This window comes from Myotis daubentonii, chromosome 15, assembly GCF_963259705.1.
Source record: "Myotis daubentonii chromosome 15, mMyoDau2.1, whole genome shotgun sequence".
Taxonomy (NCBI): domain Eukaryota; kingdom Metazoa; phylum Chordata; class Mammalia; order Chiroptera; family Vespertilionidae; genus Myotis; species Myotis daubentonii.
Genome location: NC_081854.1, coordinates 22,205,713 through 22,219,716, shown reverse-complemented (window position 1 = coordinate 22,219,716; position 14,004 = coordinate 22,205,713). Strand labels below are relative to the sequence as shown.

At 43.5% G+C, this 14,004-nt stretch overlaps 1 protein-coding gene across 11 annotated transcripts in view; it reads left to right on the top strand.

Moving 5' to 3' along the window:
- Positions 1 to 5,113: 5,113 nt before the first annotated feature.
- Positions 5,114 to 14,004, top strand: part of SIPA1L3 (signal induced proliferation associated 1 like 3) — a 312,053-nt gene continuing 303,162 nt past the window's right edge. For 10 of the 11 annotated variants that reach the window (XM_059666685.1, XM_059666686.1, XM_059666687.1 and 7 more), the window contains exon 1: positions 5,114 to 5,749. The gene's annotated coding sequence lies outside the window, so the exon portion shown is untranslated. The remainder of the gene's footprint in view (positions 5,750 to 14,004) is intronic. The other variant, XM_059666689.1, reaches the window with a different exon arrangement.

The following is a 14,004-nucleotide window of genomic DNA, read 5'->3' as shown; positions in this document are numbered from 1 at the left end:
CTTAACTAAAGAGGTAAAAGACCTCTACTCAGAAAACTACAGGACGTTGAAAAAAGATATAGAGGAAGACATAAACAGATGGAAGAACATACCGTGTTCATGGATTGGTAGAATCAACATCATTAAAATGTCCATACTACCCAAAGCAATCTATAAATTCAACGCAGTTCCCATTAAAATACCAACGGCATATTTCACAGATCTAGAACGAACTCTCCAAAAATTCATCTGGAATAAAAACAGACCCCGAAGAGCTGCAGCAATCCTGAGAAAGAACAAAGTAGGTAGGATCTCAATACCAGATATCAAGTTGTGTTACAAAGCCACTGTTCTCAAAACTGCCTGGTACTGGCACAAGAGCAGGCATATATATCAATGGAATAGAATAGAGAGCCCAGAAATCGGCCCGAAACAATATGCTCAATTAATATTTGACAAAGGAGGCAAGAACATACAATGGAGCCAAGATAGTCTCTTCAATAAATGGTGTTGGGAAAATTGGACCAATATATGCAAGAAAATGAAACTAGATCACCAACTTACACCATACACAAAAATAAACTCAAAATGGATAAAGGACTTAAATGTACAACAGGAAACCATAAAAATTCTAGAAGAATCCAAAGGCAACAAAATCTCAGACATATGCCGAAGCAATTTCTTCACTGATACAGCTCCTAGGGCACGTGAAGCTAAAGAGAAAATGAACAAATGGGACTACATCAAAATAAAAAGCTTCTGCACAGCAAAAGAAACCATCAACAAAACAACGAGAAAACCCACTGCGTGGGAAAACATATTTCCCAATGTCATATCTGATAAGGGCCTAATCTCCAAAATTTATAGGGAACTCATACAACTTAACAAAAGGAAGATAAACAATCCAATCAAAAAATGGGTAAAGGACCTAAATAGACACCTTTCAAAAGATGACATTCAGAAAGCCAAGAGACATATAAAAACATGCTCAAAGTCACTAATCATCGGAGAGATGCAAACCAAAACAACAATGAGGTACCATCTTACACCTGTCAGATTGGCTATCATCAACAAATCAACAAACGACAAGTGCTGGAGAGGATGTGGAGAAAAAGGAACACTCGTGCACTGCTCGTGGGAATGCAGACTGGTGCACCCACTATGGAAGACAGTATGGAGTTTCCTCAAAAAACTACAAATGGAACTCCCATTTGACCCTGTGATCCCACTTCTAGGAATATATCCCAAGAAATCAGAAACACCAATCAGAAAGGATATATGCACCCATATGTTCATAGCAGCACAATTCACCATAGCTAGAATCTGGAAACTGCCTAAGTGCCCATCAGTAGATGAATGGATTAGAAAACTGTGGTACATCTACACGATGGAATACTATGCTGCTGTAAAAAAGAAGGAACTCTTACCATTTGCAACGGCATGGATGGAACTGGAGAGCATTATGCTAAGTGAAATAAGCCAGTCAATAAAGGAAAAATACCACATGATCTCACTCATTCATGGACAATAGAGACCATTATAAACTTTTGAACAATAATAGATACAGAGGCAGAGCAGCCTCAAATAGATTGTCAAACTGCAGCGGGAAGGCCGGGGAGGGGTGGGGGGCAGGAGGGAGGGGGGTAAGAGATCAACCAAAGTACTTGTATGCATGCATATAAGCATAACCAATGGACATAAGACACTGGGGGGTAGGGGAGGCCAGGGGATTGTCAAGGGCGGGCGAAAAAAATGGACACATATGTAATACCCTTTGTAATACTGTAAGCAATAAAAATAAATAAATAAAAATAAAAAAATAATTCTTTATTACATTTTCCCCCCATTACACCCCTCCAGCCCATATGCAACCCCCCTCCAGGCCTTTACCATCCTATTGTCTCTGTCCACGGGTTATGCATCTACTAGTTGTACCAGTTAACAATGCAGATTTTTTTAATAGATGGAGTTCACATATGTTGATATATATGCAATTTGATATGTATGCTATTTTGCTGTATTGACAGCAAACTTCAAAACTTCGTATGTCAAATTTGCTGAAGGTGTTAACATCATAGATATTTTTATGCTTAAAAATGTCAAATTTCGTGCCCAAAAAAGAGCATTTGTGGGAAGTTTTAATTCATTACTGTATTTTGAAGAAGAGTGCTGCTGAATACTTTGGGAAGCTTATGGTGAACATGCTCCATGTCAAGATACTTGTGAACACTGGTTTAAATGCTTTAAAAGTGATGATTTCGATGTGAAAGACAAAGAATGTCCAGGTCAACTGAAAACGTTTGAAGACCAACAATTATAAGCATTATTGGATGAAGGTGAGTGTCAAACTCAAAACAACTTGCAGAAAGATTAAACGTTGCTCAGCAAACAATTTCTGATCATTTACAAGCAATGGGAAAGATTTTAAAGGAAGGAAAATGGGTGCCACATCATCTGAACAAAAGACAAATAGAAAACCGAAAAGTCATCAGTAAGCTGTTGCTTCAATGGCATGAAAGAAAGTCTTTTTTGCATCAAATTGTGACTGGCGATGAAAAGTGGATTTATTTTGAGAATCCCAAATGCACAAAATCATGGGTTGATCCAGGTCAACCATCAACATCGACTGCAAGGCCAAATCGCTTCAGAAAGAAGACAATGCCCTGCTTTTGGTGGGATTGGGAAGGTGTGGTGTATTATGAGCTTCTAAAACCAGGTGAAACCATTAATGCTGATCGCTACCGACAACAAATAATCAATTTGAACCACACTTTGATCGTGAAATGACCAGAATGTGCCAGAAGACACAGCAAAGTAATTTTGCTTCATGATAATGCACCATCACACACTTCAAAACCAGTTAAAAACACGTTAAAAGATCTTGCCTGGGAAGTATTAAGCCACCTGCTGTATTCACCAGACCTTGCTCCTTCAGATGACCACCTGTTCCCATTGATGGCACAATCACTTTCTGAGCAGCACTTCAAAACATGCGAAGAAGTGGAAAATTGGGTCTCTGAATGGTTTGCCTCAAAACAAGAAAAGTTCTATTGGGACGGTATCCACAAATCACCTGAAAGATGGGGGAAATGTGTAGCTAGGGATGGACATTACTTTGAATCAAGTACTTTGGATGTTTCTCTTGAAATTATCGTATTTTCTTTGATTACAAAATCCAAATTATTAGCCAGTACACCTAGTACACTTATCTTTATAGAAACAATTTCCAGGCTGACAAACACACATTATCAGGGTTGGCCAGTTTCTATTGAGTAGAAGAGTTACTGGGAGTAATGATAGCATCCAGAATTGATTAGGTTGTAAAGTGGTAGGCAGGCATTTTATTTAATTCTTACAGTGATCCTATGACTGAACTCTAGTCCTCCCTTTAATTAAATGAATTTTTAAAATGGACATGATAAATATATTTAAAATATATTAAGGAGTAAATAATGGAAAGAAAGTCACCTTTTTACACCTGATCACCTGTTGTTTACCCTTCTCAAATATAACCCTGGTTGTATCCTCATACACTTTTTTCTGTACATACATAAGCATATATGTAAAAATTCTTTTTTTATATACAAATGGTAGTATGCTTTATACAGTTCTGAACTTTTTTCAGTATATCCTAGAAATGAACTCATATTAATACATATAGCTCTGTTTCATTTTCCATCAGTTGGCAGTTGCATAGTCTCCACTGTGCGGCCAAACTTTCATTTATTTAATATCCAAACTTCTATTAATGGACATTGGGTAGTCTCCAACCTTTTGCTATGACAACCCATGCCACAAATGAGTATCTTTTTTAATGCCTCAGAGTTTTTTGTTTCTTTTTATTCCTCACCAAGGATATATTTTTAAATTGATTTTAGAAACATCCATGTGAGAAATATTGACCAGTTTCCTCCCCTATGCACCCCCCCACAGGGAATTGAACCCACAGCCTGTGTATGTGCCCTGACCAGGGATTGAATCCCTGACTTTTCAGTGTATAAGATGATGTTCCAACCAACTTAGCCTCACTGGCCAGGGCTTGGAGTTTTAATTTTATTTAACTAAAATTTCAAGATTGAAGCAATTTAAAATTTTTTCATTATATATAACTTATTTTGAGTAAATTGGGTTAAATTAAAATTTCACCTTTTAATTTTTAATGTAAAATTGAAAATTGTATATGTAGCTTGGATTGTGTTTCTATTAAATAGTACCGATTTAGATTGTCACTGTCCATTGGTGGTCTGATACCCACACTGGATTTAGCTCCTTGAGGGTAGGAACCCAGTCTGTCTCGATTTCTCTTGTGTTCCCATAATCACCCAACCTGGCATGACATAGGTGCTAAAAACATTTCTGTTTAATGAGTGAGCGGATGAATGACCCCATTCTCTCCCCGGAAGATATATATGCTTCCCAGCTTCAAGTCTTATTGATCTTCTTGGAAGGACGGATCGGGTGGGAAGGGTACTGACTGGGTTTATTTGACCAGAGGCCGTTGCAGTTCCAGCCAATTACCTCGGTAATCCCCTTATGGAGTAGAAGTAGCAACCCCCCACCCCCCCACCCCCCCTTTTTTTTTAAAGGGTCCAGATATTGATTACGTGAGCAAGTGTACTAAATTTAGAGGAAATTTCACAGGCCATAGGTACTCAACAAATACTAGTCTCTCTCCGAATGTATTTTCAACAAATGGACGGTACATAACAAGGCCTCCGGGCAGACCTCTGGGTGGTGTTCCTGAGGCTCCCCTCGAAGGCAAAGCTCTGGAGCTGCCTAAACGGGGGAAAGGCGACCACACTTGAGTCCCTCTCTACACGTTCGGGCATACCGGCCCTCCGGATGGCCGGGGAGGCAGTGTCTGCCTCTTCAAGTTCGGGCCGCGCCTATTACCTGCGACAGGGCTCGTAATAAGGGACGGCTATGGCGTGTGAAGCGGCACACCTAGTAGCTCCTAGGTGAAGGACCAGACGTAGAAGGAGCGCCTGAGGACCGACCTTGGGGAATGCCTTGGGAGGACAAGGGTGGACACAGCGGTTAGCCTTCCCACCTCGCGCCCGGCGAACTGACCCGGCCAGGGGAGTGAGCACGCTTGCGCACTGGCCCTCAGCCGTCAGTAAAAAGCCCGGCGCGAGATACCGCGCGCGCGCACTCGCTCTCAAAAGGCAAAAAAAGTCCTTCCCGCGGGGCCCGCGGTAATTTAGACCGGAGTTGGCGGGCGAACACGCACAGATGTCCTTCACCGCCGCTCCACTCCTTTGGGAGTCTAGCGCTGTGCTGTCCCCGCCTTTCCCCAGGCACGCGTCCTCGGCGTAAGTACCTCGCGCCTAGCGGAGAGGGAGGGAGAAGGTCCGCGGAAAGGAAGGAGGCGGACGGGGCTGGAAGAAAGGGAAAAACCTCCCTCGCGAAGTGAGGAGCGTGGCAGCCGGGTTGGAATCTGCAGAAGATATGCCTCTATCCCTCACTCCGCTAGGGGCTGCGGAAGTGCTCTGAAGGTTGGCGCGGCGGGTAGGCGACAGGTGGACTACCATTCCCAGAAGGCGACGCGGTGCTGCGCCTACGCTCCCGCGGCACCTGCGCGCCAGGCGTTTTTCAGTTTGCTGCCGCCTAGGGCGAAACTACAGTTCCCAGGAGGCTCCGCGCGAAGCGGCTTGGAAGTGGGCAGCCTGGAAGTCACTCGGGCCACCGAAGCTGGCGGCGTCTCTAGCGGACGGTGCGGGGTCGGACGCCGGGGTCGTGGGGCCCGCGAAGCGGGCAGCCGGACGCACAGGTACGTGGCTCTAGGAGTAGGGGCGGCCTCACTTAAGGATGGCGGGGAATCGGTGTCTATTGGAGCGCGAGCGGGAGTGCTCTGAGGGCTGGCGGCCGGCCGGGTGTGGGCACCAGTTTTTGGGGCGGCGGCGACAGGACTCGCGTCCTCCGGACCTGGAAGGGCTCGTATCCGCATGGCTGAACTTTCTAGAGGTGCTACCTGGCGCTGTGCGGAAGAGCATGAAGTGGGAGTCGGGGTGCAGTGGGTTCGCGTCCTGGCTTTGCCACTCCCCGGAGCTGCGATCTAGGGAAACCGTGCCGAACCTCAGTTTCCCCTTTCGGTAAAATGGGGGGAGAAGAGGATCTGCCCTTCGCTGGGAATTCTTTTGAGATGTTGAGATCTGGCGAGTAAAGCGTTTGGCACACAGAGGGCACTTATTACGTGTTTGCGCTATTGTTAGCCCTGGAGAAATGGGGTGAAGGTGTTAGCAACCGCATAGGATTAGTTGAGGGTGTGCGTGTGAAAAGCGGAGTCCGTAGTTAGCAGTCAATGCAGAGTTGGCTGAAATTATTTTGTTAAGAGCTTTGGTTTGGGAGGCAGAGAGACCCTAATTCACATTTAGGCTCTTCCATTTACCAGCAGTGCGACCTTGTGAACTGACTCCACCAATGTGTGCCTTGGTTTTCCGATCTATAAAATGGGGATTTTAATAGTCACCTCATAAAGTTGTTTTGAGGATGCAATGTGAATACCATGTGTAAAGTGCGTAGAGCAGCACCTGGCACATAGCGTTCACTAAATGGTCCCTTTTATTCAGCGTTTTTCCAGTGCCCCAGAGACACTTTGAGGTTTGGGCTCTGGCTATAGCCTTGGTCTCCCCATTGGGATAGATTCACAACTGGTCTAGTTTACTTCCTGTCCTGCAGCCTCATGTTCCTCATTTGTTATATCAGCTTCAGAGGGTTGTAAGGATTTGCTGAGGTTGTATTCTCTCACTAAGTAACAGCTCTTATGTAGAATAATTGTTTTTCTTCAGCGTTCTCCATCTGGTCCAGAGGCTGCCTGACTGTGGGCTGTGACATGACAGCCCTGAGCTCCTCCACACATTCACTTCCAGCCTCAGTATCCCATCTGTGAAGTGGCAGTCATAGGACTTTTGAGCCAGCCTTGTTTTGATGATCTCAGGAGATAATTAATGTTTAGTGTTAAGCACCGGGCCAGGTGCATAGTAAGCACTGAATGTATCTTGTTTTTCTTTTTAAAACATACATTTTATTGATTTTTTGCAGAGAGGAAGGGAGCGGGATAGAGAGTTAGAAACATCCATGAGAGAGAAACATCGATCAGATGCCTCCTGCACACCCCCTACTGGGTATGTGCCCACAACCAAGGTACCTGCTCTTGACCTGAATTGAACCTGGGACCCTTCAGTCCGCAGGCAGAGGCTCTATCCACTGAGACAAACTGGCTATCTTGTTTTTCTTGATAGACCTTTGTTGCTGCTTCATTGGGCAGAGCAGAGACAAGGTTATTGCCCCCCTCCCCCCCATTTTTGTTCACTAAAGGTTAAATTGTGGAACATACTGCAGTATAAGGACCTGAGAAAAGATGGTGCTGACCTGCTATCAACAGCCTCTTGCTCATTCATATACTCTTCCCCCGAAGTCAGCACATTCATTCCAGTGTTTTATGACCATCCCAGTTCTGTCAGCACTTTGTTTCAAAATTATACTAGCCCACTGAGCTCCTTGATGCCTGTGTTTCCTTGATGTCCCCTGGTGACTTGTCCCTTGGGTACTATGAACTCAACATGTTCAGTCTAAACCTCTTCTCCCAGAACCAGTAGTCACCATCTTGGCAAATGGGCCAACATTGACCCAATTGCCCAAGCCAGAAACTTGGAAGTTGCTCTTCTCTCCCAGCCTTCCCAGGTCTAATTGATTGGCAAGAAGGATTGAGATGCCATTTCCAGGAAACATCATTTCTTTGGCCAACCTTGGTTTCCCATCTCATGAACACTGAAAGTCCTCCTGGGCCACTGGTGGCCTTTTCCGATTAAGTTGAGTTGTTTCTTTGAAGTTACCAAGGATTAATGTATGTGCAACATTGTATTAGTGAGGAACAGAGAAGACAATATAGATTTGGCCAGACTGCAATGGCAACAGGTGTGGTGTCAAGGCTTTGCTTTCAGGGGACCCACTTCTACAATTTTAGCCTGGCAAAGCTTGTCTGAATTGTTCATTTCTTTCTAAAAAGTCATACCTTGTCAGCAAGTTAGAATATTCTGTATGGGAAGGTGGCCCTACTTAGCGTTTCAGGAGGCAGCACACTGGAAACAGACTGGGAAGGGAATTTATTAGATGCCCATTTAGGTTGAGCCTGTTGTCAGAGACCCATTCTTGGGAACCCGTGGTTTCAATTAAATTTGTAATGGCCATCAAATTTACCTAAATGTTTTTTAATCTGAGGAAATAAAGCAGTGACATTTAAAAAAATTTTTGTTCTTAATTATTAGGGACAACACATGGTTTTTGTTAGCAATTTGTGGAATGGTTTAAGATTTAAATGTGAGCTTGTTTTTCAGACATTGCAGTTGTTAGGTAAGTAAAAAAATGGAATTTAGAAGTTCAGTAATTGGTGCCCTTTTTCTGTAAAGCAGATTTTGCTGATATATTTCAGAGGTTTAAAAAATGACCCAGGTTATGATAACAGCTTAACCTTGTTATGTGTTTAACTCACAAAATCTGAATTAATTTTTTTTTAATTTGCCAAAGCATTTTATTTTCTTATTTATTTGGTTTGTTCTTTTTTGTTGTTAACCCTCACCTCAACATATTTTTCCATTGATTTTTTTAGAGAGAGTGGAAGGGAGGGGGAGGGACAGAGAGAGAGAGAGAAACATTGATGTGAGAGAGACAGATTGATTGGTTGACTCCTACATGAGCCCCAACCAGGGTTGGAGATCAGATTGAGCCTGCAACCCAGGTACATGCCCTTAACTGGAATCAAACCCAGGACTCTGTAGGCGCAGGTCGATGCTCTCTATCCACTGAGCCAAACCAGCTAGGATATGTGTTTGTCCTATATAATAAAAGGGTATGATGCAAATTGACCCTAAAAGCAGAATGACTGGGAATGACTGGTCACTATGACACACACTGACCACCAGGGGGCAGACGCTCAATGCAGGAGCTGCCCCCTGGTGGTCAGTGAGCTCCCACAGGGGGAGCTCTGCTCAGCCACAAGCCAGGCTGATGGCTGCCAGCACAGTGGTGGTAGCGGGAGCCTCTCCTGCCTCCTCAGCAGCGCTAAGGATGTCCAACTGCAGCTTAGGTCTGCTCCCTGCTGGCAAGTGGACATCTCCTGAGGGCTCCCAGGCTGCCAGAGGGATGTCAGTTGCCAGCTTAGGCCTGATCCCCCGGGGAGCAGACCTAAGCCAGCAGGTGGACATCCCCTGAGGGGTCCCAGAGTACGAGAGGGCACAGGTTGGGCAGAGGCACCCGCCCGAGTGCACAAATTTTTGTGCACCAGGCCTCTAGTGTTTTAATAAAAGAATTAAACAGTCATTTCCTTTAAGGTAAAGTGGTTGTTTTTAGCTTTCCATAAGACTGGTATTGCTCCTGTTTCTTAGGACTGCTCTGCTCATGGCCTTAATTTATGTGTGTGAGAATGGGTAGAATTTGACTTTTAAAAAGTTATGCAAAGAAATACATGCTCATTGTAATAATATGTCAGACAGTACAGAGATGTATAAGGAAAATAATGGGTGCCACCCTCCACTCTAATTTCCCTCCTTCAGGGATAGCCATTCATTCCAACAGCAAGTATTTATTAAGTGTTTATTGTTTGGGTTTGGAGATTTAGTAGTGAACAAAATGGATATGCATTCTGCCCTTGGGGATTTGGGTGGATTTGCTCTCCTTATTCTGTGCTTAAAGGGATGTATATGTGCATTATTGATTGCCTGCTTCTTCTACCTCTCACTCCCAAAAAGGAGGGTGGGGTCAAGTCACATATATTTGTAACTTGAGTTTTTCGATTACTGACAGGGCATCTCCCTTAGTCAGGTTACACACAGACCCGACTCATTCTTTTAACTGCTAGACTCACGTTCTTCTCACCATGGAGAGACCATGCTTTATTCCACCCTTCTTCTATTGCTGGACATTTAGGTTGTTCGGGGGATTTTACTTTCATAAACACATCCATTGAGCATCCTGGTACATAGGCAGTGTAGCATAGTGGTTAAAAGCATAAACTCTAGTCAGGGAACAAGACAGACAAACTCTTTGCTCTCCTAAGGTTTATATTCTAGCGAGGGAGACAAAATAAGGTAATTTCAGATGGTTTTAAGTATAGTGGGTGAAATGAGAGGGGGAGGGTCTAGAGCAGTGATGGTGAACCTTTTGAGCCCGGCGTGTCAGCATTTTGAAAAACACTAATTAACTCTGGTGCCGTGTCACATATAGAAATTTTTTGGTATTTGCAACCATAGTAAAACAAAGACTTATATTTTTGATATTTATTTTATATATTTAAATGCCATTTAACAAAGAAAAATCAACCAAAAAAATGAGTTCGCGTGTCACCTCTGACACGCGTGTCATAGATTTGCCATCACTGGTCTAGAGCATGGATGATGGGGCAAAGCTTGTGGTGAGGAAGGGATGGTTACTTCAGCTTGGATGGTCAGGGAAGGCACATGAGCTGAGAGACTGGAATGAACCAAGAGCTGGGAGCGGAACATTTCAGGCAGAGGGAGCAACAAGTGCAAAGGCAGAGAGATAGAAATGAGTTTGCTGCAAAAACAGTGTTACTGTGGCTGAAGAAGAGCAAATTCCTGTTTTTCAAGTTCGTACTACTATAATTTTGTAAAATAATGATAAGAAAAGCATCTAACGTTACCTAATGCATACTCTGTAGTAGACATTTTTCTAAGTATTCACGCTTTTCCTCAGTTTGTTCTCAGGAGTCAATGAAGTAGGTAAGTATATGGATCTTGCTTTACAAGTGAGGAAGCTGACTCCAGACTCCTTCACACTCATGCCTAATCCCTCTCTTCCCAGACCCTCTCCAATAGGCTGAGACAAGTTTAGGAAGTAGAAGGAGCATTTCCTCTACATGTTGTTTGACACCTGTAGGCTATATCTAGCACCTAACTTGTGGCAGCAGGAATGGTTTGAGCGTTGTTTCCTCTGACAATAAGACACAGAGGGGTCAATTTCTGTTGGAATGTTTGGTTGCTTCAAAACTGAAGGCCTGCAGCAGAGCTTATCCTCAAAACAAGGTTGATTGCTTGGCTACTGCACCAGACATAGGTTAACAGGAAACAGGGCAGGTGTCAAAGGAGAGTTAATAAGGTAAATGCTCCATTTGGGTGAGATTTGCAAGGTAACCTGGGCTGGCAGGGGAAAGAGCCAGCAATTCAAGTGGTGGTGTGGCCCAGGACCTTGCTTCAGCCACCATGACTGGGTCCATTTTGATTTGGTATATCCTGGGTCTTAGAGGTTGTTAAATATTTTGAATGGAGCAGGCCTGGTTAGATGTGAAGCAGCAGGTACTTTTAAGACCAGGATATAAGTACGAAGAGCCTCTTTCATCCAGCTGTGTAGGAAGCATTTTTTTCTACCTAGCCTGTGTGCCAGGCACCATGCTGGACACTGACAGTATGAAGGTGAATAAGAAGACACTGGTTGGGATTGTGGGAATGCTGTCCACTAGAAATATAGTGCTAGCCACTGAAGCAGACATAATTTAAAATTTTATAGTGGCCACATTTTTAAAAAGTCAAAAGAAACAGAGGAAATTAATTTTTTTTAAAATATATTTTATTGATTTTTTACAGAGAGGAAGGGAGAGAGATAGAGAGTTAGAAACATCGATGAGAGAGAAACATCGATCAGCTGCCTCCTGCACATCTCCTACTGGGGATATGCCCGCAACCCAGGTACATGCCCTTGACCGGAATCGAACCTGGGACCTTTCAGTCCGCAGGCCGACGCTCTATCCACTGAGCCAAACCGGTTTCGGCGGAAATTAATTTTAATGATGTATTTTATTTAGTTTAAAAGGTTATCATTTCAACATGTAATCAATGTAAAGATTATTGATATACTTTACATTCTTTTTTTCCATATGAAGTCTTCAAAACATAGTGCAGTTTACACTTTCAGTACATTTTCTTTCTCCCTGGCCACATTTCAGTTGCTCATGTATTGGACAGTGTGGGCTTAGGGAGTGAGAGAGACACACATAAATCAAGGGTGGTAGTTCACAATGATAGATCAAATATGTCATCCCTGTTTTATATTGGTGAGTAAGGGCAGATGAGTGATGAAAAACATATTTATTGTAGGCAGATATAGCTAACCTCACAGCTGCTGCCCACCAGAGGTGCCTTACAGCCTGGCACTGTTCTTAGTGCTTGGGGAGTGTGCTGTGTTCTGAGGTGGCAGATATTGTACAGATAGGGAAATTGAGGTATGGTGATGAGGAGTCCCTTGCTCAAGGTTAGGCAGAATTTGAACTTCGGTCCAGAGACCATACTGTTGTATGTGTTGCAACAACCTTCCTAATGCCGTGACTCTTTAATACAGTTCCTCATGTTGTGGTGACCCCCAACCATAAAATTATTTTCGTTGCTACTTCATAACTGTAATTTTGTTACTGTTATGAATCGTAATGTAAATATCTGATATGCAGGATGTATTTTCTTTTTATATTTTTATTGATTTCAGAGAGGAAGGGAGAGGGAGAGATAGAAACATCAATGATGAGAGAGAATCATTGATTGGCTGCCTCCTACATGCCCCCTACTGGGGATCGAGCCCGAAACACAGGTATGTGCCCTTGACCGGAATCGAACCTGGGACCTTTCAGTTCATAGGCCAACGCTCTATCCACTGAGCCAAATCAGCTAGGGCAGGATGTATTTTCATTTTTACAAATTGAACATAATTAAAGCATAGTGATTAATCACAAAAACAATATGTAATTATATATGTGTTTTCCGATGGTCTTAGGTGACCCCTGTGAAAGGGTCGTTCGACCACCAAAGGGGTCGCGACCCACAGGTTGAGAACCGCTGCACTAGATGGTGTTTGTGGGGGATGGGGTTTGTGTTTTGTTCAATGAAAACCATAGGAAGGACTCACAGCGCAAAATGAATTCCCAGAGTTTGTTAACATCAATCCTTGAGTCTATGTTGGTGCTGGTTTAGACTTGAGCAACTGCTAGGGTCACTCCTTAAGTTGAGCTCTAGGTTTTGTTTGAAATAGGTCTTACTTCCCAGGACAGAGTATAGTTTTGGGGGACTGGGAGGAGGGTGGGCAGCAAGAATGAGGGAGACCAACCTATTGAAAGCTTATTTCTAAATGGCTTCTTTGGGTGTGAAGCCTATTTTCTCTTTTTGTCTGCTAACTCTGTCTCTCACAGCTGTAGCCTCCGGTGAAAGCTGAATGGCATTTTCCTGTGAGCTCAGCAATAGCAGGGCTTACTCTGCTTATGAATCTTGCCTCTGCTCTGATCCAACGAGGCTTTCCTGGATGGGGACATGGGGAGAGGGATGACACAGTATTTTCCTCTGTCAACTCTATGGGAGTCATAGTTCTAGACTTTTAGTTACTTTCTTGGCTCAGGGTTCCCCATCTCAGAGGCAGGATGAATCTGAACCTTCTCCCCAAACAAGGCAGGTGCTGGAAGATTCTGAGTCTGTTTATGTCCCCAGGTGGTGACCGAGTGCCAATCCCTGTCCACGGGTTGCGATTCACAAGGTTTTTAACCTTCTTACCACTCTATCTCCTACTGTTGGACAATACTTGGCATGTAAAAGATGCTTGGTAAGTGTCTGTTGGCTGAATTAATGATACTAACTAGCATTCACTGAGCTCTTGGTGTGTACGAGGCACTTCTATACCTGCTTTTTGTGTAATATCTCTTTTAATCTTAATAACTACTCCATGGGGTAGATACTGTTATTATTCCCATTTCCCATCTAAGGATACTGAGGTCCTGAGACTCAGTGCATGTCACAATGGTTGTGAGTGTCTAAGCCAGAATTCAAATGCAAGCCAATGGCTCCAGAGTCTGCAATCTCTCCATGGATGGACATATGGATGAATAGGATAGGCAAGCAGGACCATACTGACTAGCACCACTCTGGGCACCAGCTTTTTTTATGATTCAGGAATCTGCACTTCCCCCTTTCTTTAAAATAATAAAAATGAACTGGATATTTGATATTATGAAGGAATTCTTGTTAATTTTTTAGATAT